Source organism: Cavia porcellus, unplaced genomic scaffold (assembly GCF_034190915.1).
Source record: "Cavia porcellus strain 051 isolate PalLab524CR breed Dunkin Hartley unplaced genomic scaffold, mCavPor4.1 scaffold_31, whole genome shotgun sequence".
Taxonomy (NCBI): Eukaryota; Metazoa; Chordata; class Mammalia; order Rodentia; family Caviidae; genus Cavia; species Cavia porcellus.
In genome coordinates this window covers 5,981,967-6,008,097 of record NW_026947514.1, presented here as the reverse complement: position 1 = coordinate 6,008,097, position 26,131 = coordinate 5,981,967, and the positions used below count along the sequence as shown (strand labels likewise).

The 26,131-nt window shown below is 42.6% G+C and overlaps 1 long non-coding RNA gene across 2 annotated transcripts; it reads left to right on the top strand.

Annotated features, from left to right (window-relative positions):
- The first annotated feature begins 1,695 nt into the window (after positions 1-1,695).
- On the top strand, positions 1,696-25,749 carry LOC134474141 (uncharacterized). Of its 2 annotated transcripts, XR_010044779.1 has the most exons (3): positions 1,722-2,196; positions 16,811-16,952; positions 24,825-25,749. It is a non-coding gene; the product is annotated as an uncharacterized LOC134474141 (long non-coding RNA). The 2 variants fall into 2 exon arrangements; XR_010044778.1 differs by lacking the exon at positions 16,811-16,952 and having other exon boundaries at positions 1,696-2,196.
- The last annotated feature ends 382 nt before the right edge of the window (positions 25,750-26,131 follow it).

The following is a 26,131-nucleotide window of genomic DNA, read 5'->3' as shown; positions in this document are numbered from 1 at the left end:
CGATACTATTTATTAAAAAAGGGAGCTCTGTCTGCGCGTAGGTCCCATCGCCATTGACTTGGGGCTTCATCATTTACCAGATGCGTGTGAGTTGAACAAGAAGGATGGAAATGAGGCTGAAATTCATCTCCTTTTTTTTTTCTTGGTCCTATAAGCATTTGGTAAATGGAGAAATTCACAAGGAGACACAAGAACCTAAAGAGGACAAGGAAAAGGGGAGGAGGGGGGAGAGAGAGAGAGAGAGAGAGAAGACTGGAGAGACCAAGGCACAGTGACTGCAAACCAGCACGCCAGTGAAGGGAGCTCCAGCGCGGTGATGGATAGCTGAAGTGAAGGTGTCAGGAGGGTATTATGTAAATTACCGAGACAGCCAAGCCATGCACTGATGATTACAGAGGACGTGAACAATGTTGTGGTCCCCAGACACCAGTGAGCCTTGTTATTTTTCTTCCCTCCAACTACCCTTGGGGTGGATTCTTCCTGACCCTGGTCCTTGGGAGAAAAAAAAATCATCAAGAAATAACTTCTCCTAGCTCCCCCATCCAAGAAAAAAAATTAAACAAGGAGAAGGAGGGATGTGACATATGTCTCCACAGGTCCCCCCCCCTTAGTGCCAACCAGACGTCTTCACACTGCCTTTTGTTTAGATCAGTGAAGCATTTGACTTTATCAAGCTCCTTGATTGCGCTTTAGTTTCAAGGACAGCACTTAAAAGAGAGATACTGGCAGTCGAGAGGGTCGCTCTGAGCTCATAGGATGACGAGCAGAATCTTTATGTGTGTGTGTATTTTTCTCCATTTGTGTCCCCCTTAGAAATGCACATTTTTGAATATGCTAATTGTGTGCCATCTGTACTCGCACTGAGGGAAGGGAGCCGATCTGTAGGGTTTTGATGATTGTGGGTGAAGTTTTAGCAGCTCACAACTGAAGGTGGTCAGGATGAATTTACAATCGTAGCCTCCCTTGGATTTAGGAATATACATAGAATGATCAAGAATGCATCTCCACTAATGTTAATCTTATTTGGTTTTTATTCATTCATGAGAATATAAAACATTTTCTGTCTACTCATTGTACGTAGGGGCCTCTACATGATTTGGGGACTGTGATGATGAATAGGAGACAATTCTGGCACCCGAGGAACTCTTACGATAACGGGGAAGATATAAACAGTCTGGTCTCTGCCTTAACCCAGGTAAACTGATGCTTAGAATTGCAAGGATCCTCTGCAGAAGATCTGTGCCTGAATCTGCTTGTGTCTCTCTCCCTTCTCGGCTTCTGGTCTTTGGGGAGGACTGGTCATGCTGGATCACAGAGGCTCCTCACATGCTGGTCAGTGCAGCTTGCAAGGCACAGTCATGAACTGGTTTGCCTTGGAAATGCAACCTAGTTTTGTGACTATTTTACAAAGTGGTGTTACATGAAGAAATGTAATGTCAGCATCAAACTAGTTCTGTTATTCTTCTTTTCCCTCAAACTATCTTCAATAAACAACTGCAATTTACTAACGTCTAGACTGTGAACTGGGGACATTGCCCTTAACAGAGCACACCTTCAGTGATCCCAGCCATCAGAAACCTCACTGCCCGTACAAGACAGACACTTCGAGGAGCTGAGCACACAAACTCCCAGAGTGCGTTCTGATGAGTTACAGCTCGAGTGGCATTTGCTCAGCCAATCTTCCAAGACCTTCTTTTAGTCTCGTCCTTGAGACAGCTTTGAAGGAACACCTATCTAGTAGAGGTGTCCTTCAGAGGCATCCCTGGGTCTAGGTGTCCACTTCGTGAAAGCAAGGAACGCAGATGGTTCATCAGGGGGAGGAAACTTCAGGGAAAAGTTCCCGAGATGAGTAGTGATTCACTTAATGGTGGGATTTGAAAGGAAGCCAAGTGAGTGGAGCAAAGAGAGAAGGAAGAGGGAAGCAAGGAGAGGCTGGAGGCTGAAAGGGAGGAGGAGAAGGAGGAGATCAGAGCATGCCAAGCTGCTAGTCTGACTCTGAGGAAGCCTCACAGCTCACTAAGGGAAGCTGCAGGAAGGTTTCCAGAGGTGGAGCTCTATGATCAGATTTACATAGCTCAGAGATGGGGTGGCGGGTGCTTAGTGATTCAAAAAACCCACTGAAGATGACCAGGACCACAGTCATTGGATTTTCAGAGACAAGGCTTGCCTGGTCTACATGAACTTGATGGAACAGAGGTAAGTACACACATTCATTCATAATAGCTTTGATATGTTAATTTTACAGAAATAGCAATTAAGTTGGGGAGGTAGGAGAAAGTGATTTCAGAATGATCCTTTGATCTCTGCCTCATTAGGTGAAGGTTCATGGTTGCATACTGAACTGTGTTATGTTCCAGGTTGCTCTTTAATTGTTTTCTGTGTATCTAGAAAACATTTGCCTTACTTAGTCATTTTAGCATAATAATACCAACATCTGCATTATCTGAGTATGAAAATATGAGATTATTGTTCTCATCACTATTTGCTTCAATCAGTTGGTCCTTGAAGATCATCCAGTGAGCTACTGAGAGTAATATGTCATTTCTCAAAGGATCAATAGAAAAGCCATCCCTCATAGGACATGTGTCAGAAACCCATGGGCCAGCTTTGGACATGTGTTGTGCTTGTTTGGGAATAGAAGACCCTACTGGCGCCATCAAGGCCCCAGCCTGCTAGCTGCAAGGGTAGTGCTGGGTTGTCTTGAAAATCAAGGTGTATCTTTAATACCACCACACTTCTGCCCCATGCCCATCTCTCCTGCTGGAGCTCCTCCTGGAAGAGAAGGATCTTATACTTTCGGAATTGAAAGTTGAGTCCATATCGCCAGTGTTTCCTGGACGTGGACCAGATAATCCTTAGACCTTAAGGTGAAGGATAAGAAATCCATATGACCACACAACCTGGCTAGTCCAGTGGTCCTGCAAATAGTCTTGGGGACTACAGATCCCAGGTCAAGTGTCAAGGAGGCCACTCAGACCTGCTAGAAGATGACTTCTCTGAGCCTCTTATTTTTTAATCTCTCTTCTAACAAAGCCCAATATGATTTTAGGACCACAGGAACCTGCTGTTTCCTCTGAGGAAACATGCTTCACTGTCTCTCCCAGTTCATCCACTGACAGATGTGCACCTCACAGGGTGATAAGCATTTCACCCAGCCTACCTCTTCACAGAAGTCAGCACAGCATGCATGATGCTTTAATAAAGACTAAATTAGTACACATCTACCTGTCCCCTTATGAAAATGAACTTTTTCAACCCTTAATACAGAAAATATCTTTGAGTATATTTGGGCTTTTCCAATCTGGTTCCATTTCCTTCCAACAGAACAGTGAAGCTTGATAAGCTTTTCCATGGCATTTTACACAAAGGCTGAGCCTAAAATGTTCCCCTGGAAGTGTTTACTTTTTAAAATTTTGTTTTCCTGTTTTGTTTTCTTTTGAGAATATCAGCTTCAAGGCTTTATCTGTACCCAGATCCCAATCACTCCTAAGGATATGGAGGTATGAACAGTGTCAACAGTAGGACTTTACCCTTTTCTACCGCCAAAATAAGAAATCAAAATATTTTTCAAGATGGTTACATACCACTCTCACACTTACAAACTCAGTATTTGATTTTCTCTGAAGAATGAACCTCTGAGAAAGGGAAGGGCAATTGTATTCCGCATTATTTTTTTTTTTTTTTTTGCTTCCCAGTACCTTGCCTACTGTCTGAAATATAGACATGCTCAAAAGCTGCTTTTCAAACTGCATGGCAAAATAACTAATGAACTGATAAGGCTAGATAACTGTTTAAGCAAAATGTGCTTTGAAGTGCTTTATCATTGCCATTACCTTTCTTTAGTTTACATGTGCCAAGCACTAAAGGCTACACAGTTATCTCAGCCAAAGCTCCTAGCCCCCTGGCCAAGCAGGCTCCATTGTCAGCACCATTTTCAGTGGAAGACCCTGAGGCTCAGAGAGGTTAAATTATTTACCTAAACTCACACAGTCAGGCAGTGGCATAGACAAGCTTCAAAGGCAAATATCTTTGCCCTCAAAGTCTGGGATCTTAGCCATGGTGTTATTTCTGACCATTTTGTTCTCTTTTATTAACTTGAGTTGTAAATTAGAACTTAAAAATAATTCCTGTTTGTTACTATTAGCTGTAAAAATAAAGACATTCTCAAAAAATGACTAATATAGACAATTGTTATGATTTGTGTCTGGATGTTCCCCCAAAGCCTCATGCAGCCATGGAGGCAGGTTTCCAGAATTTGTAATTGCTTCATGGTCCAGTGCTGGGATTATGAGTGTGAGTGACACACCCACCCTGGAGAGGCTATGCCCTACATACAGTATAAGGGACAGAAAGAAGCTTTTCTCTGTGATCCTCCTTTTGTGTCCCTTTTGTTCTTTTTGCCTTTGCTACCTGCCATGAACTGTTGCCCCAGTGCCATGCCACCCTGCCTTGCAGCCAACTGACTAGAGACTGAAACCTCCACAAATTTTGAACTAAATATACTTTCCCTTCCTTCATTTTGAGTGTCAAGTATTTTGTTTCAGCAACAAGAGTACAGTAACCAACACAACAAGCTTCCCAGTCAGGGTGGAAACTCCTGGAAACACTTGATGATGGAACCCAGGAGGAAAAAAAGGACTTCAAGTGAAACACTCAGAAAAGAAAACTTAAGTAACACAGCTAGAAGTGAATACTGTGTCCACTTACATGGAAAACTTGAGCCACATGCCTGAGGGAACTATGGGGCCAGAACAGCATGCATGTCAAACTGTGACACTTACAATATACCAAAGGACAGAGACATGAGAATGCTCCAGATAAGCAGTGTTTCTTCTATAGAGAAGACTTAAACAGAAAAGATGACTCAAACATTTTAATATTTGGGCGATTTTCTCAAGGGAAATAATCTCAAAGCAAATAAGTTATATACACAGAGATTTTCATTGAAGTGTTATTTGTAATAAAACACAGGGAATAAGGCAAACTTTAACAATCAATCACATAGAAAAGAATAATTAAATTCTAGTAGAGTGAAAAGATAATTATTTAAAGTGTGCTACTACATGGAAAATGCTTAGACTATTAATGTAAAATGAGCAAAGCAGAATGACTAATTATGTGTCCACCATCTTTGAAAGTAAATAAAGAAGTTATAATTATATAAAAAGCAAATTTGAAGAGCCTGTGCCCCATACACGTATGCTCCCTATGATCACTGCTGATGAATTTGCACTCCATGATTTTTTGTTGTTTTCTGAATCTACTATGCTGCACTTGATGGCTAAGTGTCCACAGCATGGATCAGATTTCCAATAACCAGCAAATGAATGAATGAATGAGCAGATAGAATTACTTGCTTTCTTCCTTTTAATTTGTGATGCTGTTATCATATTGTCTGGTAGGTAGGCCTGCATTACAGTGGCTCATTGATTTCCTGGTAAACATTTTGTAAGTCCCCTGGTTGAATATGTACTTTGCCTTCCAAGACAATAACATGGCCTTCCAAGTTGGAATAGTTTCTTTATGAGGAAATCATTTTATGATCTTAAAATTTGCTGTCATGGTTTATGTCGGTGGCCCCCATGCCTCATGCGTTTGCATTGTGCATTTATGATTGGTTCATTGTCTAGAGCTTGGGTTGATGGTGTCAGTGCTGCACCCGCCTAGGGGTGGAGCCAGCATACAATGTAATGGCAGGAAGAAGGGGTGTCTTGTTCTCTTGCCAGTTTCTGCCTTGCTGTTTGCAGCCACCATGAACTGCCGCCTCGCTATGCCACCCTACCTTGGAGCCAACTGAGTGTGGACTGAAACCTCCAAAAACTGAAAGAAATAAACCTTTCCTTTCCCAACTTTTGGCATCAGATATTTTGTCTCAGTGACGAGTGAAAAGTAACTAAGACAGAATTTGCCACCCAAATATTATTCAGAAATATTATATCACCTAACCATAGAATCACATAAGAAATTCAGACTCTGCTTTAATATCATTTGCCCTAATAATCTGTATCTCAATTCTTGTGGAGTCTGAAATAGAGAATCAAGGATACAGAAGAGACAAGTTCTAGTATTTAATCTACTCAGGTGAGTAAACAGACTGAAGAGGTTAAGTGACACATCCAGAGCACCAGTGGGGTCATTTTGTAAAGGCTCAAAGTCTTCTTGCCACATTTGTCTGAAAAAAATTGAATAAGGTGCACATATCAGATGGCAGAGGAAGGGAAGCAGCCTCAGACACACGCACAGATAGTAACCAAGATCCACCAGGATCCTGGGATGAGCTGCAATGTGATGGGGAGTGGTAAAGAATTCACTGATGGAAAAAGTTGAGGTCTAAATTAGTGAGAAGCTGATAGATCCCAGATGATCTCCACCATACCCCATGAACTGAGCACTTACTGAACACTAAGTACACTATGCTCCTGCTGGGAAAACAGAGCCGAATCAGCATGGCTCCGCCCACATATCATATGCTCAGGATCCAGGAATCAAGCTGGTCCAGTTTGGGCTGTGCTAAGTGATATGAGCTGGAAAGAGGAGATCTATAATAACCAGACCCAGGAAGACACTCAGGCAGCCAGAATTGGGGTGAAAACCAAGGAAGATAAAAGAGAACCACAGGTACTAGTGTCAAATGGTGACCAACCTGCCTGAGCATCCACCCGGCCACCTCAGCAGGGTCCACCATGAAGTCCAAGGCCATAGCACCAAGGTTTTGGCTCAGCATGCACCTCGAATTCTGATCTTCTGTGTATGTCAGCCTTTTTCTATAACCATTTTCCTTTTTTAAAAAAATTACAGCACACAGCACCTTTTAATCTTGAAGTGGCCTGGGTAGATGTTTATATGTATATGTCAACATGTGGATTGTAAAATAAAAAAATAACATAAAAGAGAAGGATATGAAAATTAGTGAGGGCCCAAATATGCACTGCAGTTGCACAGAATATAAAATATTAACCTTATTGCTGGCTTTCATTTTAATAAGAATCTCTTGGACTAAATAATGGGAACCAAGTACAGTAATGTACTTTCCAACAGTGCTATGGGCTTCCCCCTGGGACTATCAGGGGGGACTTGATAAGTGACACTTGTACAAGCTCAAATTTGAAATTGCATTTAATTTGTGTGTCCTATTACTTAGTTGAAAACATGTACCTCTAAGGCAAATGCAGACGGAAATGGGCATCGAGCTAAAAATATTTGAGAGGCAATAATTTGCCTTAATGGCATCCACACCTAGATGGCGAAAGTAATGAAGTATCTCAGGGGAGGTCTTTCTTTGGTTTCATTTGTTTTCGCGCTGTTACCAAGTTGTCAGCCTAAGAACCGCACCGAGAACTACCGTGAAGGTTTCTTTTGTCTCAGCACCTGGTAAGCCTTCTCCATCTCCTCGTACTTTCTCCCGTGTATTTATTCTACCCTTGGTGGGGACGCTATGCGGCCAAGTCGGACTCCTGCACGGGGTCTTTCCTTGTCCTTTCTCTCTGCCACCCAGGTGGGTGGAAGTGAGGAGTAGGGTCCCAGAGCTCATGACTGGTAACAGGTACCTAGAAAAGGCAGAGAGGAAGGGGGCTTCGAAGGCGAGTAACAGAAATGTCCTTATGGAGCAGCCAGGGTCATAGCCAGGCCAAGAGATCTGGTGGTGATGTGTGGCAGAATGAGCTTCAGGGTCCAGTGGAAGGAAAAGTGGATGAAGACAGAGGTGTGTGCCCCGCCGTCTCCCCCACAGAGAAAAGGCAGGCAGAGCTGTTTCTGTGGGTGCCACCTACCGGAAGTCGGGGAAGCCACCGGGATCCTGCGCACAAAATGCTTTGCAAAATGTCTATCGAGTGATCAGCTGAGCTTTTAGGGTTTTACTCTCTCTGTGAGTGAAACCCTGCCCATGTGTGCCCCTTGGCTCATTGGTATGCACAGTCACATCAGCTGACTAACCGTTTCCTGCTCACACTTGCCGCCTAGTGTTGGCCAGCTGTGCACGTGTACATGGTGGCTGACCTCCGTCAGATGGCCACTTGCTGAGGATGGAGATTTCCTTCTGCAGAGGTTATCAAGAGCCTCCCCCCCCCCCCCCCCCGCCAAGAGTGCACTGTGTGCTGGGCTGGAGCTGGGCAAGCATACAGCCCCATGTGTTAGCAGCGAGTGGCAGGAACGTAGCCACAGCCCACCAAGGCCCCAAGCGTAGGCTTCATTCCACACAGGAGGAAGAGGAGGAGGAAAGCCAGGCTCAGGTGACAGGAAGGGCCCATCACTATCCCCACGCACAGAGGTGCTGTGCATCCACTGGTTTGATGTGCACCTCATTGTGCAGGACACACACCTCCTCCTGCAGCAGGCACACGGGCTCATTCACACACACGTAGCACTGTCCTCTTTGCTGACACATGAGACTCAGTTGTCCTTCTCTTCTGCTCCTTCTGTAATGTGACCTCCCAGTCTTCACCTTAAAGGATCTACACATCCTCTAAATATTACCTGCCCTGCTGCTCACTTTGCAGGGACCCTATCTGCACAGGACTGGGGTGACTCGTTATCAGTGGGATCCACAGCCAAATTCAACTCTGGCCAAGTGGAGGGCCAAGGATTGGGGGTCTCATGTGGGCCTTGCTAGTGCCCCCTGTGTTACTGATTCATGGCAGGGGAACATCTGTGAGAGCCCTGGAGAAGATCTAGAGCTGCCAGAGGACAGGATGACTGTTGATTATCAAGTTCATTAATAACTCAACAGTGGGCAGCTACTCCACAGCCTCCTGGATCAGCACAGCCCTTAGCTGTATTAGAACTAAGCTGGGAGATGGTGGTGTCCTCGGAACCAACTAGATCTCTTTGAGCGCTTTTCCTCATACTCCTTCTGAAACATCCCTTTCATTGACTGCTCTCAGCACGGGTCCCCTCTCCAGACTGAACTTCAGAGCAGGGGCTCTTCTAGGTCTCTTCTGGTTCCAGTTGAATTTTAGGAATGATTTCTCTAGATCTATGAGATATGTTGATGGTATTTTTATTGGAATTGCAATCTGTATAACAGTTTTGGGAGAATGACCATTTTCTAAGCAGCAAAGGCAAGACAGGAGGCATCACAATCCCTGACTTGAAGTAATACTACAAAGCAACCATAATAAAATCAACATGGTACTGGAATCAAAACAGAGCTGACAATCAATGGAATAGATTAGAAGATACAACCACAACTACAAACACACTCAACCACCTTATCTTTGATAAAGGGGCCAAACATGTTCACTGGAAGAATGACTGTTTCTTTAATAAATGGTGCTGGAAAAACTGGCTCTCCATATGCTGAAAACAAAGACTAGACCCATGCCTGTCCCCATGTGCTAAATTAAAATCTAAATGGATCAAAGATCTGAATATTAAAACAGAAACGCTAAATCTATTGGAAGACAAGTTGGGTAAAAACCTTGAAGACATATGGGTAGGTAGAGAATTCATGAACAAGAATCAAACCACATGGAAAGTACTTCCCAGAATCAACAACTGAGATCGTCTCTTATTAAAAAGTTTCTGCACATCAAAAGAAATCTCTAGAATAGTGAAAAGAAAACTTATAAACTGGGAAACAATCTTAGTGAACTGTCCCTCAGACAAAGGACTTCTGTCTAAAACATATAAAGAATTAAAAAAAAATTAGACCCCAAAATTCAAGGATCCAATCCAAAAATGGGCATCTGAGATGAATACACAATTCTCAGATGAAGAAATACAAATGGCACATAAATACATGAAAAAATCTTGATCGTCATTAGTCATTAGAGAAATGCAAATTAAAACCACATTGAGCTTCCATCTCATTCCTGAAAGAATTGCCAGGATCAAGAAAACTACCAACAACAAATGCTGGAGAGGCTGTGCGGAAAAAGGAACTCTCCTGCACTGTTGGTGGAAGTGTAGACTAGTGCAAACCATTGTGGAGGTCAGTCTGGAGATTTCTCAGAAAGCTCGGATTGGAAGTCCCAGTTATTCCATGTCTAGGCATATTCCCAGAAGAACTGAAAACATCATACCACAGTGATATATGTGCACCCATGTTTATAGCAGCACAATTTGTAATTGCCTGATCTTGGAAACTACCTGTGTCCATCAACTGAGGAATGGATAAAAAAAAGTTGTGGTATTTTTATACAATGGAGTACTACTTAGCTATAAAGAATGATCACATTGGGGCTGGGGATTTGGCTCAGCGGCATGAGCACCTGCCTTGCAAGCAGGCGATCGTGAGTTCGATCCCTGGTACCGATAAAAACGAAAAAGACAAAAAAAAAAAAAAAAGAATGATCACATTGAGATATTTATAAATAAATGGACGCAGCTTGAGACTATACTCATAAGTGAAATAAATCAAACTCACATGTATAAATACCAAATAGTTTCCCTAGTATAAAAAATGGTAAGAATACATAAAAGTATGTGGTAATCATGATTCCCCATTATATTGCTTTGAAGCCTTATAATGTTTTCATTCATTACTTGAAATGGTTTTATTCTGAGTTGTTTGATTTTATTGTCTGTGATGGTATGAATAGCTATTTTGAAGAAAACAAGACATTATAATAGCTAGTGATGATTTAATATCATCTTGTTTTGAAGTCCCTTCAAGATTTTGTTCTTCTGTCTCCATCAGTTTTATCATGTTGTATCTTATTGGATTTTATTATATGTGATAGTATAAACAAAAATTTTTATAGACTAGGAGATAATATAAAAACCATTGTTCGTTTTCTGTTAATTGGTTCTGAATACCCTGTAATACTTTCATTCTCTTGAATGGTTTTACACTGTCTTGTTATGTTTGATACTATAGTACGTGAAGGTATACTATATTTCAGGGAATATTTCAAGGAAAGAGACACTATGGTAATTACTGTTATGTCGAGTTGTTTTGTGGTGAAACACTATGTTGTTTAAATTGTTCTGTTCTGACCTGTGTTGTTATGTCTTCTTTTATCTTAATCTTTTTTTTAAAATAAAAAAAATAATAATAAAAGAACAGGGGCTCTGAATGCACCTTTCCTGATGCTGTGGGAGTAGAGGTCTCAGAAGGGGATCAGGGGTCAGGAGATGCCTCAACACGGTGGTGGACACTAGTATCCGAGGAATGAGGCGGACTTGTCCAAGCCAGAACAAGGCTGTCCTTCTCTTGGGAGACCACCCATATGGCTCCAGCCCTCCAATCAACACAGGTGTGTTTTCTTCTACTTAAGCTAGCCAGTGGGAGTAGCTGATGCTGAAAACCAGGGACTCTAGTTCAGAAGAGACGCCATGCTGACTACAAACAGAGTGACAGCTTCAGTCTGCTGTGACCGCAGGTGCCTGAATGGAAGGACACTGAAGCATGCGCTCCTTCCCAGGTCCAGGCTGACCAAGGCCACCCACAGCATCCACGGAGGGAGCAGCATCACAACTGCTTCTCCACATAAATGGGCAGCAGGCAGAGGGAGTGGACACTGTAAGTTTGAGAGAATAAATAAATGCTTGTGCTTCTCATAAACATTCAAAGTTAGAATCAGACAACTCTGACTCTTGAAGACACAGAGGAGTCCAGGGAAGATCGCCCATGAACAGCAAGGTGTAGCAGAGAGAAGGCTTTGGTCAGGTGGGCAGGATCAGCCCCTGACCCAGCTCCTACCCTTTAGCAGTGATACCACCTGGCGATCCCTTCAATGAGGTGAGACTCAGTTTCTTCAACTGTAAATGAGGGTGAGGCTGCCTCCTCTCAGTGTTTCACTATAAACTAGATAAGAAAACCCACATCCAGCTTTACCATAGTAGGCAGCTCATAGAAAATAACGCTAAATAGCATCTATTATCAAAATGGCATCATGTAGAACATTCAGAAACACACTGTAAATTTTAAATTTTTGCTAAGCTAACAGTAGCTACTCTTCCATATTTAAGACCCATTTCTCTTTAGTTTAAAGAAAGTATTCTGGCTCCTTCATGTAAAGACGAGTCAGCACTGGAGCCAAAGCCAGGGAAGAAGGTGTTCTACGCAATCACTCAGAGGCCCAGGCTGAGCAGTGGTATCCAAGGTCACTCTGGGGCAAGACTGGTTGGGAGCAGGGTTTAAGGGCCAGTTCTGAACACCACATTGTGCTCTTCAGCTGACATAATATTAGCAAAGTCAGATTGCCACCACATTGCCTAACCACAGGGCTTTGTACTGCTTGCAAAGAAGGGAAAGAGGTTCTTGCAAACATCCAGGAAAATCTCTGCCATGTAGAATCAGCTTGCTATTCTTTAAAAATCAGGATTTGAGCCTGAAATCCAGGTCATAAATTATGAGCTCCTCAGTAACCCCAACCTTGGTGTGCTTGCCACGCCCTGGTGTTTGGGTAGAGGACAAAGCTCCTTGGGAATGATGGGGTAGAAACTGGGGAGCAACTAGGCTGGGGCTGGAAGGGGCCTTTCTACTGCCTGGACCACACTGATTCTTTCTCCAAGACAAGAGGGTTTTTGGAGACATTGTTAAATATGTTAAATATAAGGTGTAAGGGCGGTGTTTACCAGCAGCAATTACTGATTTAGAGACCTTACACAAATTGTTTGGGTTTGTATTTTCTTTTCTTTTTGATCTGTGGAAGAAAACTCCTGTGAAAGATAACTGTGAAGTGTACAGGAGCTGGTGGGTACCACGTCCTTAAAAACTGAATCAATTCCTATACCAGGGAGACCAAAAGCAACACGTTCTGAGCTTCCCCTTGCTGGTAGGGTTAGGAGTTGAACCCAAGGGGACTTGAGCTGGGCCACACTTCCTCTTATCCTCTACCCAGGTGACACAGAACTAGCTCCCTGCTGGCCCTAACTCCTACTTCTGCTCCGAGGAACTGAAGGCATCTCCTTGTGTTCAAATGAACTTCACTGATACCAAGTCAGAAAACATATGCCTGCCATGCACCCAACTCACCAGTGCCTCAACTGGTGGCTGGTGCTTGGCATTTATGCACCATGTGGATCTCAGCTGCCGTGATTCTCGGTGCCAACTTTGAAAGAAAAACCAAACATCTGTATCCGATTCTCAGAGCGAGTGCATTTGCACCATAGATGTTAAGGAGGGCTGTAGATTTAGCTTGGCTGTCATACCCAGCAGTAGGGTTTGAAAAGCAAGCACACACAAAAGGAGCCCCCCAAACGTGTGTTTGCCAGACTCACCTCCGCTCTGTCACATCAGCAAGACCATCTACGCCTCCTCTCCTTCCCTTCCTCTGACATTCCTCGGCTCTGCTTATTAATGGCTCCTTTTGCTTGTACGTTCTCTTTGGGAATCCTGGTTGGCAGGAATCAGCACATGCTCTGTCTCTGTCTCCACGCTGTCACCTCCACACCTTCCCAAGACCCCTTAGGAATCAGGCAGCTTCCTGGGGCTCATGGCCCTCCCAGCTTGCAGGACAGTGGGTCACAATGCAAGTGGTACAGTGTGTGTATACTGAGAAACCCCAACTGCACGGATTTGATATTTGGACGGAGATAATACATCCCTGTGTGTGACTGAAACCAAATTAAATATTTTTCTTCAATGAAATCATTCAGTCCTTGCTTTGGAAATCAGAAATGAAGAAGCTATTTGTTCTGCAGGGTCCAGTATTTCAGGGTGGCTCTGACAAAATGCCATGTGCCTTTTGGAGTCTCTTCCTAGAGAGGGTCCAGCCACTTCCTTGCAGTTAACTTCCAGCTATCACTGAAGTAGCTCAGTGGCATTTTTTTTTTGAAAACTAATCAATCATCAATCAAAAAGAACACATCTGTTCATGAGAATACTTTCAAATGCTTTAAATGCACACCTTGGATCTCTGAAGTCCCACAGTGCACACTTCTAGCTGCCAGCATCCCACTGTGGAAGGCTTAGACTCGCTCCCTGAATAAGTTTGCCTGCACGGGAGAACCTCATTGTTTTCATCACTTTGATTAAAATGGATGGGAATATGGAGTGAAATGGAAGGGCCATGCCTTTATTTCTTCGTTTTACTTAAACTGATAAATTCTGTGATATATTAGACACAGATAAACCAAAATTAATCACTGAAAATGTTTATGTACAGAGAGCTATTGATATGTTAAAAATCCCAATTTGCCTTGAAGTTCTCAGGCAATGCAGTTACATTTATCTATTACTGAAGGAAATCTTAAAAAGTGAAAGCCAAGAGCCCCCGATTCTCATTTTATCTTTGCTTGTGACAGACATAATCATGGACTTGAACATGGTCATGGGGAAAGAGGGACAAGCTAAAGGGTGGGTGAATTTTTTAAAACGTTTATACAACTAAGATCTGTATGTTTGACAGGTGGTCCACGGCACCTGGTGCCCCATGGCACACTTTCAGGAGATCTGTGCAGTCAAAATCATAGTTATCAAGGTACCAAGATGTCATTGGACTTTTTTCCCTGTGATGGCATTTGCCCTGAGGATGCAAAGCCCTGGTTGGTGAAGCCCCTGGCATGTGGGGATTAATCAAAGTGGATTAATCAACCACACTGACAGGCATTTTCCTCACTGCCAGCTGTAAGAGAATGTCCTTGTAGAAATTTGGGATTATTAATGTTACCACATCTTGATTTGGAAGTGCAGGTCACACCGGTTTTCTTTTTTTTTAACCATTGTTCTGAAAATTGCTAGTTTCTTGAAACATCATACTTTTTTACCTTAAACTTCTATAAGTCAGAAGTCTGACATGGTCTCATCCTGCGATTTTAATCCAGGTGTCAGTAGAGGTGTGTCCATCCACGGCAGCAGTGAGGATCCCTACCTTGCATTTTCCAGCTTGTAAACTGACCTTATTGTTGACTCATGGCCTGCTTCTCCCATTACAAAGCAAGAACAATTGCATGACAAAACAAGAACAATTTCATGCCTCTGTGGTCTTTTTTTTTTTTTAATTTACATGCTTTGAATAGAGTCACAAACCATTCTCCACTTATAAGGACTAATGTGTTAGCCTGGGCTCAATAGATAATCCAGAATGATCCCACCTTTCCAGGATCTGAATCTAATCATGTCATATTCTGGGCATTAGAATGCAGACATCTCCAAAGGTCATTATTTTGCCAAACAAAGCCTTTGTAATATTTGAACTGACAGACTATAAAGTGTCATAAAGCCCTCTGCTCTCGTCCTGAGGAGGGATGCCAGTCTCAGGGAAAGGCACAAGTGCAGTTGTTTGAGTTACAAGCTAAACTAGCATCTTTCTCACAGAATGCTATTCTTACCTGAAGTAACAACTCACAGACAAACTATGATTATTCAGATCTTGAGGTTGGGTGTCACTTTTTAAAATGCTTGATACTTTCATTTTAAAAATAACTACTGCCTGGCAAGCAAGAGATCATGAGTTTGATCCCTGGTACATAGATAGATAGATAGATAGATAGATAGATAGATAGATAGATAGATAAACTAATTGTGTTCATTGTCATTAATAAAATGAAACTTTGGAAATTAATTTAGCATTGTAATCATGACAGCGTCCAATACTTAAAAACTTTTCTGACTGTATCCATAGTGATAATAATGAAAATATAATAAAAATTATTTTTTTGGCAATAACAAAAATGATTTTTTTGACAAAATGATTTTTTTTTGCAAAGAGAAATGGTTTAGAATTTAGGGAATCAAATAATTCAGTAAATCATTGTTGTCCAGATAACAAATATATAGTGTTAAAATATCATATCTGAATCTGTCACTGATTGTATTTAAAATTCAAGATAGACTAACAGATGTTAATATAATAGAGCATGAAAAGCTCATTGATACAGTATCAGATTTCCCATTACAACTAATTTTCTACTTGTCGAGTTTCAATGTACTATCAAAGAAAAGTATTTCAAAGTAGCTACAAGAGTTATTGTAATATACCACTGATTTACAGAAAACTTTCTTTACACATTTCAATCAACATGTGTTTTATATAGAAGAATGTGTGATAGCTTAGTTGTCCTCCAATTAGAAGGAAACTTCCAGAAAAGTAGAACAATATCACTCTTCCTCCTGATTTTTTGAAGGGAAGCTACTTTTTTTCATTCCAAGCATCTTCCATGGTCAGGAAATGGGTTTGTTACAGCTTTAAATGAAGATATATTCTAAATATTTGTTTCAATTTAGTATGATAAATATTGATAGATGTAACTCACGTTACCAAAACTCTCAGGGTCCTCAATTATTTTTAAAAGACAGAGACATTTCAAAAGTTTGGAAAACACTGCACTAAATCATGTCAGAGATGAAGTAGTTAAGCAGGAATGTGCCATGAGTTGGTCCAGCCAAGGAGATGGATGATGCAAGGGGAGAAATGGAGTTCACGTTTCACCATAGTGACAAATCTGCTCACACTCACTCCCAAATCAGGGAGTGACCCTCATGAACAGAAAGAGGAACACGGCTGCTTTCAATGGCCAGTGATGCTCTCAAGTTTACTTTTCAAAGTCATAAGCCAAGACCCAGCCACATCAAGACCACACTTGCTGTTTATCATCTCTGCAGCAAACCTTCTTTCCCTCTCGGTTCTTGAGGGGTCAGTACATGGCACACAGAACCAAAAGCTGAGGTGGCACTGAACTACAGTGAGGACATGGCCATAGCCACTCATGCTGGGCCTGTGAGTGCCACAGTTCCTAAAGATAATCCTCAGTGGACCTACAAATGGTGTGCCCTGTACACGCTTCCTGGAGAAATTGTCCATTGTTTTTATCAATGTCTAAGTTAACCTCACCCAGAGGAAGGTTAAGAACCACCATGCTGATGTGTTATTTCAGGGAGTATTTGGCTCGGTGCCTTATTTTACTTGTTGCTCTGTCTACACAGCTAACAAACTCTGAAGAATGAACTATATCACAGCCAGCAAGCCTGACCTATCAATCTGTGAGCACAGTGAGAGACTGGATTCCACCACTGCTAACCTCCTGTTTTACAAAGTGCTCCAACAAATTCTGCTGAACTAAATTAAGTAAACTATCTCCTTTTTACATTTAATATCATGTGCACTCAAAGTGCATTTTATATATATATATATATATATATATATATATATGCCCTATGTGAATGTTTTCCATTTATGCAAATATATGTATTTGTAATATATAGGATATGAGTATGTATATCTGATATAGATAGATAGATAGATAGATAGATAGATAGATAGATAGATAAACTTTTGTATTTGCAAAACAACTTGCCATTTTTATGCATTAGCTATTAATTGAGCCCCTAGTTATTTCCTGGAGACAAGTAACTAGAACAGACATCCTTTCTGCCCTGGATAAACCCACCATATAATGGAAGATATAGCTGTAAGATTTTGCATGTACAATGAGTCACAACCTCATGCTTCAGGAAATCCAAACTATGACCACAGCAGCACAGAGTGAAGGACTGATGCTCAGACTATGGAGGAAAGAAGCCAGTGTAGGTGACCAAAAGGAGAAAACCCTGCAAGAGCAGATTTCAGGGGAAGGACACAAACAAAGGAAGAGCGCAAAGGGAGAAAACCTTCCAGGAGCAGAAGACCACGCGTGTATGCAAACAGGCAGCACAGAGCACACACTCGAGCACACACTCAGCCACAACCCTGTCTCAGCAGCCTCTCGATTTGCCCTGGATCCTTGGCCCGGTCATTTTTGGGTTGGAGCCTCATTCTTCCTTGTATAAAACTGAAGTTTGGTTTGATCTCAGCGATTCTTGATCCTCACTGAAAAGCAGGCTCACTCGGGAACTCTACGTATTCCTCTGTGAAGCTCATGCCAAGAGGTTCTGCTTCCACTAATGTGCAGTGGGGCCCAGACACTGGGGTTTGCAAGGATCTCTCCAGGAAAGTCCATCACAGTTCTGGTGGGGGTCAGAACCTGGAGCAATTATCTGTCCTGCTTCATGCTTTTCCCTACTTCTGTTGGTCGTCTATCACAAAATCATAGCATATACCCAACCTTCTAAAGGTGTTTTCCAAGATGGCCAGCATCTCAGCTCAGCACCTGTGCTCATGGAGTTAAAACTTGGTGGCTATTCCTTGGATGTCTCCTTGCCTTTGTCCTGTAACCTGGTCTCTCTTCTCATTCCCTCCCACCCCTACCACCCCGAGATTGAAACACATTCTAAATTTCTAAAAGCAGTTACACATAGGTCAAAATGGCATTTTGGCCTCACTATTTTCTCATTATCGGGCTCAACATGCTATCTGCTAGGGCCCAATCAGTGCCACCATTAACATTTTTGCAGTGATGGATGCTTCCACAATGCACGGTCATACACAAAGCCCTTCAGCATGCATGATTCCACTTGCTCCTACCTGCTTGAGTCAAAGAAGGTACTGAGACTACAGCACCCATTTTATTGATTTCACAGAGGCAATGTGACCTGCCCTCATGACCGCACAAAGAGCTCTAGACTTCAGATACAACCATTGAAGTAGGTGGATAGAGATGGAGAGATTCTGATTGTGTGAAATATAGACAGTTATTAGACTTCACACCTCGGCAGGATGTGCCCACTTAACCATACACCACCATCCAGAGACATGTCCTGGCTCTTTAGGGGCTGGGGTCACAAGTGGCTAGTGAGCTGCTGAGGCGCCTTGGAATCCAGAGTCCTGAGGGTAGAACCAAAGTCCTCAGTACTTGTACTGTAGGGAGGACTGACTCCGAAGCACACCCCCTGCACACACATCCGTTCGCTGGAAGGGAGGAATATCAGGGAACGGGGATATGAAGATTGACCCAGGTGCCCACATGGTATCCTGGGCTTTGAGAATGACTTCTTCCTACTACCCTGGCCCCTGCCCATCCTGAACCTGGAGCCTGCCCATATTCCCATGTCTCTCCAACTGGCCATAATATGAGAGCCTACCTTGCCCTGGAGGTCCTGGGATCCTTCCACGTGAGATGGGTGAGATGTAAACTAGGACACAGGTGTCCTGCCATGGCTCACCCTGCAAGAAGATACCAAGCACTGCCTTTTGTGGGGAATACTAAGACTGCTTCAAGATCCTGTTTTCAACTTCTTTGGATGAATACTGTATCCAGAAGTACCTGAACGTGCTTTGGTAATACAGACTCAGCTACAGAGATCGTTTAATACATATTCATGTATTAAAAACCATCATTTCTCTTAGGCTCTTCATTGTATGCTATCTTATCATCCTTTGGATGATGTTGTTAGCGTCTGTAGAATTTTAAGGTCACATGAACAAATACATGGTAAGCTCTGGCTCTGCTCCACGTGACCTAGACTTCTGTACAAAGTTGTCTCATTTAAACTTCAGGGAAAAAAAAAAACCTTACCCTATGATTATTTCTTACACTACCATGAGAAAAATGGGAGGTTAAGTGAAATCTCCAAGTCTCAGCCTCTGAAGTATCAAGTTTGTATCTGGAATCCCAATCAGTCAGCAGCAGATGCCCAAGGGTTCTTTCTATAGCATTTACTCAGTAATCTGAACATTGCTCAAACCAAGCCTGAAATTTCTCCGGGATTCCCATAGGGTCAATTTCCAAGCAAGCCACTGTTTCATGAGCATGGACCTTACCATTTCACAGCTGTTGAGCTAGGCCTCTGTGTTGGACCCTTCTTGAAGGGCCCAGCTTCCTGTGGAGACCACATTGAAATGCATAAACCCATTTAGATAAACGCAGGTGACAGTATCTCTGTCCTGTATGACTTTTAACAACGAAGGAAATGTTCAGTGTCTGTGCCGCCCAGTGCCACAGCCGTGAGCCACAGATGACTGGGAATCACCTGACTGCTGGAACTAAAGAGCTTATCTTTTAAATTTTTGCTTAATTTCAGCCAATGTAAAATTGAAATAGCCACATCTGACTAGTTGCCACTAGATAGCATACTATGAACTTAACAGCAACAACAAAAGTGACCCTTCCTGCTATTACCTGAGTGATTGTTCTATGACATGTTTTATATTTTGTTTTCACTGTTAAATTTAATCTTGTTATGATAAGACCATGGAACATGGCTCTCACTCTTCACAAAGCATCAAGGGTACAGGATGGCATTGTTCGTTCTAGAGGCAATGTTGTCATCAGCACCCTTCATCTGGCCTGGCTGAAATTTATGCTTGTGAATCACTAACTTCGTGTTTTCCCTTCTCCAAGCCCTGGCAGCCACCACACCTCCCACTCACCTAATCCATTAATTTGATCATTTTGGAAATGTCACGGAAATGGAATCACACTGTAACTCCGCTTTTGCGATTGCTTTATGTCACTTAGTATGACGTCCCTAAGGCGAGTGTGTGGCAGGTTTCATCTGTCCCCAAAGCGGAGTAGTATTTCACTGCATGTGAACCCTGCCACGTTTTCTTTACCCACACACCCAGGGATGGACACTAAGGCTATTTCTGCAGTGTGGGTATTGTACGTAGTGAGGTGTCAAACGTGGGAGTCTTAAGACCAACTCGGGGTGTGTTTTTGATGCCTAGAGATGTACCCAGATGTACCTGTGTGTGCTAGGGGAGTGTGGAGTTCACTGCCCAGCTCGCTGCTCAGTGCTCAGGTACAAGATGCAGATCTTGGCAGTGGAGCGTCAAAGAGCACCTTGAGGGGACATGCCGACCTTAGGACAGTTGTGGAGAGCTCCATCCAGAACTATGGCCGGGAGAAGCTTCTCAGGGTTGGAAAGCAGTAAACAAAAACTACCCCTCCACTCTGACCTACTCTGATTCTGAGTCCTACTGGAGCTCAAGTTCCCCGCACATTTCTTTTCTTCCTTAATCTTAATGCACTGTCCAAAGTCCACAGACCTGTTTCTACTTCCAAAGAGTGACCTGAGATTCCACCAACTGGACTGGCCAAACACACAGTGCTGGAGCTAAGCTTCCTAGAGGCAGAAGGACACACCCTGCTCCCCAGACAGGAAGGTGCCCAGAGTCCCCCAGGAGAGCATGTATAAGGGTCAGGGCTTCAACAGCAATCACCTTTCCTCCTAACCCGCTGCACCCTTCCGTGTTAACATACTGTGAACGGAGCAGAAGTGACAGAACCAATCCATCACCCCAGAGGAACACAGAGAGGAATAGAGAGGTTAACAGAAATTGATGACATCCCCGCCGGAATTTTACACTGATTCGGCCAGCCCTGCGATTGAAATAGACAAAGATTTATAGTCCGAACGGGGACGCTGGCTCCTCTTGATTGCCTTGATTTTTTTTATGCGCTCCTGCATATTTATTCCCAAGCTCATCACAGGCTTGTAGCATTAGAATGCTGATTTGATTGTACATTCCGAGAAGAGCAGGAATTATGCAGCCATTTACATGATGTGAGCGAAATCACCAGAATGCTTTCTGATATCAGCGGCCAAAATGATCCTAATGTTCACCTGCAAGAGCGGGATTATGTAAGATTTTTTTTTTTTTTTGAAATTCAGATTTCCTTTTGCTTTTCTTGGTGGTAAAATAAAAAAAAAAAAAAATGGGGAATTATTCCATATCCCGTGGATGAGAAATTGTATTTTGTCATGCCTCGGGGGGCTACGGCACCAGTGAGTTTTTATGAATTCGTTTGATATCAGGGCTCTACATTTCAAGTTCCAACACAAATTTTTCCCCCCATGACATTATTGCTGAAAGCTTTTATCAGTTCATTGTGACAGAAAATTGATTATTATCCATGACATTTGATGGATAGCTTTCATAAAAGTCCTTTTTTGTGGGTTGGATTTCATGTTGGCCTCTAAAATCCCTCCTCCCTCCAAAAGAAGAGAGGAAGAAAAAAAAAAAAACTTTCTCAAGACGCGAAAAGAATTTCTCAGTTGTCTTGAAAACCTTCCTGGAGGCATCAGCCACAGAAAAAAAGAAAAAAGTTGAAGAGAAAGTACAAATCCCAACTTGAACCTGGCATTTCCTCTGTCTCATGCCTTCTATTAAAAAAAAAAAAAAAAACAGGACACAGCCAAGGGCCAGGCCCAAGATTTTGGCTTGACAGATTCTGTAATTTCATATTTTTATCATCACAAGTGCTCCTAAATGTGATCATAAATCCTAAGACACGTATGAGTACTTTTTCAAGTATTCTGCCCCCAAAGATTGCACAGACAAAATGCTTTTACTGTGCTAGTGAGAGAGAGGGTGTCCACTAACAATTTTGTGTAATGAATCCACTCTTGGTTTATCCTCATCGTGACAAAGAGGGACACAGAAAAGTTGGGGAGTTGGTAACCCGACACAGATCCTGCTATACTTGGTACAGACAGACTGCACCAGTGTACTGCCACCCATGCCCCCTCCTGAGACGATTTCCATAGACATAAGAGTGAGCCCACGTCTGGGGACATACTTCTCAGCTCAGTGATTCCTTCAAACAACAGCACACACATATCCAGGAGGAGCAATGGAACCTTCAGGAATCCCAGAGCCCGAGCTGGCAGTCACCTCCGCCTCTGACTGTCTCATCTCACCCTCCAGCCCTCTTGGATTCCACACCAATCTTGCCGGTGGGCGGGGACTCTGCACATTGTTCAAACTCCAGCAAAGTCATGTTAGGTTTAGTCCAGAGAACCTGAAGATGTGCTTTCAGGTAGCGTTGGAGGGACAGGGAGCCACACTGGCATCAGAGAAACAAAGATTTGGAATTTTGTATGGTCCCTAGCACAAAGACTGGGCAAAGGCTCCACTACCCCCGTGTAACTTGAAGAACAGAAATGTCAGCATCCTTCCACAGACAGGGCTGTTATGTCTCAAGGATTTTCAACAAGGAGCTCAAATTGTGTGAGGAAAAGCAGAGAAGAATCAAAGCCACATTTCCAGCATCCCTTTCCCGACTCTGCCCCACGGAAACACACTTGGGGTTCACTCCTTTTCAGGGAGCCCATCAGCTGTGCTAGGCATTTGCATCCTTCCCTGTGGAATGCAGGAAGTCGCTATTACATAAAAGGCCAGCTTCCTGAGGACTGTTAGAACACAGCCCTCACCTGCACCTTCCTCACCAAGGGAAAAACCACTCTGGCCACAGGGGAACTAGATAGTCGCCGATTTTCCTCACTTTCCTGGTGACCTCACTTTCTGCCTGTCGGGGAAGGCACTTGCTCCTCCAGTCCCTCAGGGGTGTTCTAATGAGCGCTGATAGTGTATTAGAATTAATAGGAACAGTAGGTGTCTCAGGAAAGAGGAGACTTAAAATAGTTCATTAAGTGTAGGAGGGAGAAAACTTTATTTGATGAATCAAATGGTCTTCATTAAAAGTGAACTTTTCTTGGGAACTAGAGACAGCACTTAAAAACAGAAGTTTTTTCTTATTAAGGGAGAGAAATTAATATTTGATCATTAGAGAAATTTTGGAACCTAAAGAAATGTACTTTGTAAAAAAAGTGCTTGTCATTTATGACCCTAAGATGATCACAATTCTTTCTCTCCTAAGTATGTGTGCTTCTGTGAGTTGCCAAATTAGTATCATTTAGTGTATATTATTTTTCCCACATAGCGCTTTTTTAAATTTACTTAACATTATATTCAATGTCTAAACATTAAACACTCCTTGAAAACTTGGCTTTCGATGGTTATATAAAGCTGATCATTTGTCCAGAGCATGCAAAACGCTCTTATCTTATTAAAGTTACCCCACTTGGTAATAAACAATTAAGCACTGTCTAGTTTGCCTGGTGTTAGCTAATGCTGTAGCGCACACATGGATTTCACAAACTGCATGAGGTCCCCTGTGAGGGGCACTTATTATTCCACATCGTGGTGGAGGAAGTAAAAAAATCAAAGATACTTTTTTTTTTTTTTTTTTGGCAAGCAAAGCCATAGAGAATGTGGTAAGGAGAGAGATAAAGTTAAAATAAGATCGTTGTCGCTTCTAGGCCAGCTGGGTATTTCAGGATAGATAGGAAGTCAGCAGTGTGGCTTGGAAGGACTAAACCAGTGCAAAACGATGACCTCGGGAGGGAGTCAGATGCTGGAACCGTGACGGCTTCTGTTTGCATTTCTCCCTCAGTAACTCTGTGCTCCTGCACACAGTGCTTTGCTCTGGGCCCATTTCGCTACCTATAAAATGGGTATTTACTACCCCGTGTTGTTATAAAGATTAAATAAAATGAGAACTATTTTAATTAATGTGCCTTGGAAAAGTGAAGTGGGGGTAGGTTTCCAGCAGGTGACAGCTTTTGTCAACCCTACTGCCCATCATGGCTTTCAATAGTCAGTAGCTAGCAGAGTGGTACTTTCCCCTTAACACAGAATATGTAAAAATCTTTAATTTGGTCATGCAGTTTTAAAACTTCAGAGCTTTGAGGGGTAGCAACACAATGAATTCCAAAAATCTGATCCCCCCCCCCTTATCTCACGGACCTCCACCTCACCTACAGCAGGAAAAGAATGAGCTGGATGATGGGCATGGGGTGCCAGCCTGTGCAGCTGCCTGCCAGGTCAGCAAGGAGATGTCAGGGGACCAAGTCCGCAGCAGAGCACAGCGGGGAGGGTGACAGAGACAGCAGAGTGAGTGTCTACGCCCCCAGCTCATCCGTAAACACAGGCACCGCATTACCCAGCAAGCACTGCAGTTCTGTTTTCTGAACATGAAGAAACATTCATCTGTAGGTCCCCAGCGTCCAGTGAGCCTGACCTCAATGCAGATGCCCACTGAGCTCTGACATGTGCTGCATTCAGACTGAGATGAGTGGTCAGGAAAGTCGCACCCAATCTTTTACACTAACCAGGGAAGAAATGAATATGAAATATTCCATCAACGCGATCCCATATTGATTGCATAGTCTCGAATCGATGCATTGTGGCAATGTCTTTCAGCTGTTTCCTCTTAATGTTTTAAAGTGCTACTGAACAACTTAAAAATGATGTATGTGTCCCCCACTGTCTCCACAGCACTGTGAGACTCGAGACGGAGGTCACAGTGAAGGACCATGACCACCTTGCACCCGCCTGCCCACCCCGTTGGACTCAGGAGTTTGAGACTCTTATGACATAGACAGAGGAAAGATGGTCAGAATCAGTCCCGGGCCAGCTCTTCTGCTCTCCCTCTGCAAAACTCCGGGTGCAAAATTCCTCTAGACCGTCTTTCCATTGCTGAGCAAAGAATTTTCCACCAAAGCACCTCTCAGAAAAGAAGCGCTTGTCCCCAGCTAGGTTTTAGGTACCTGTTGAAAAATCTCTCCATTACATGGTACAGAGGAACAAATGAGTTTAAGTACATGTTTTAGAGATCTGTTTGTATTCTGATCCAGCTTGACTGTTCTAATGGGATTCTCTTGCTTTTTTGCAAGACAATAAAGCGTGTGGACAGTAATCTCTAAAAATAACAACGAATCTCCTGAAGCCTGACGTGTATTTCAATTACAATTATTGCAACATCTGACAATTTCTTCTTGACAATCCCCTTAGTGGTACAATTGGAAATCAGAAATTCTCCAATTTTTTTAAATGATTGCTTTCATTATCCCAAAGGTTGCATTTCTCAAAATTAAGGGGAGTAGAAAAGAATTCTTAAGGAACTAGCTTCTGAAAACATTTGTGTTCCTTGAGAATTCTCAAGGGGATAATTCTAGAGCTGAACTGCTAAAGTAAGTACTATTGATGTGATGACTGTTAAAAAATTCCTGATTTTGCAAAATTCAAAACAAATCAAACCCCCTCCCAAAATGCAAATCAATGAAGTGCTAAATTTTAAGTAGTCTATGTTTAATTTACTTAAAAATGTATTTTATTCACATATTAAAGTACTGTGTTTATCAGGTATTTTAAATAAATGTGTGTAAATACATTAATGAAATAAATATAGACACTCAACGAATTCATCTGCCTTGCTAAAGTTTGTATTTTCAAGTTGAATGAAACATTTTATCTGAATCTTCTCGTTTAGGAGGAAGGAAGTATTTGGAGTCACTGTTTGGAAGACAGACAGGAAGAGAGAAAGAGAGAGAGAAAGACAGAGACAGAGACAGAGAGAGACAGAGACAGAGAGATTTTAAAGACCTGGCTGGTATAATTCTGAGGGCTGGCAAGACCTGGGGAAGAATTCATGGTACAGTTTTAATTTAAGGTAGTTTGAAGATAGAATTCCCTCTCGTTTCGAAAGACCAATCTCTTTTCTTTAAAGGGCTTCAAGTGATTAGGGAGGCCCACCCACATTACAGAAGACCCAATGCTGTGCTTAAAGCCTATTGATGCCTGTC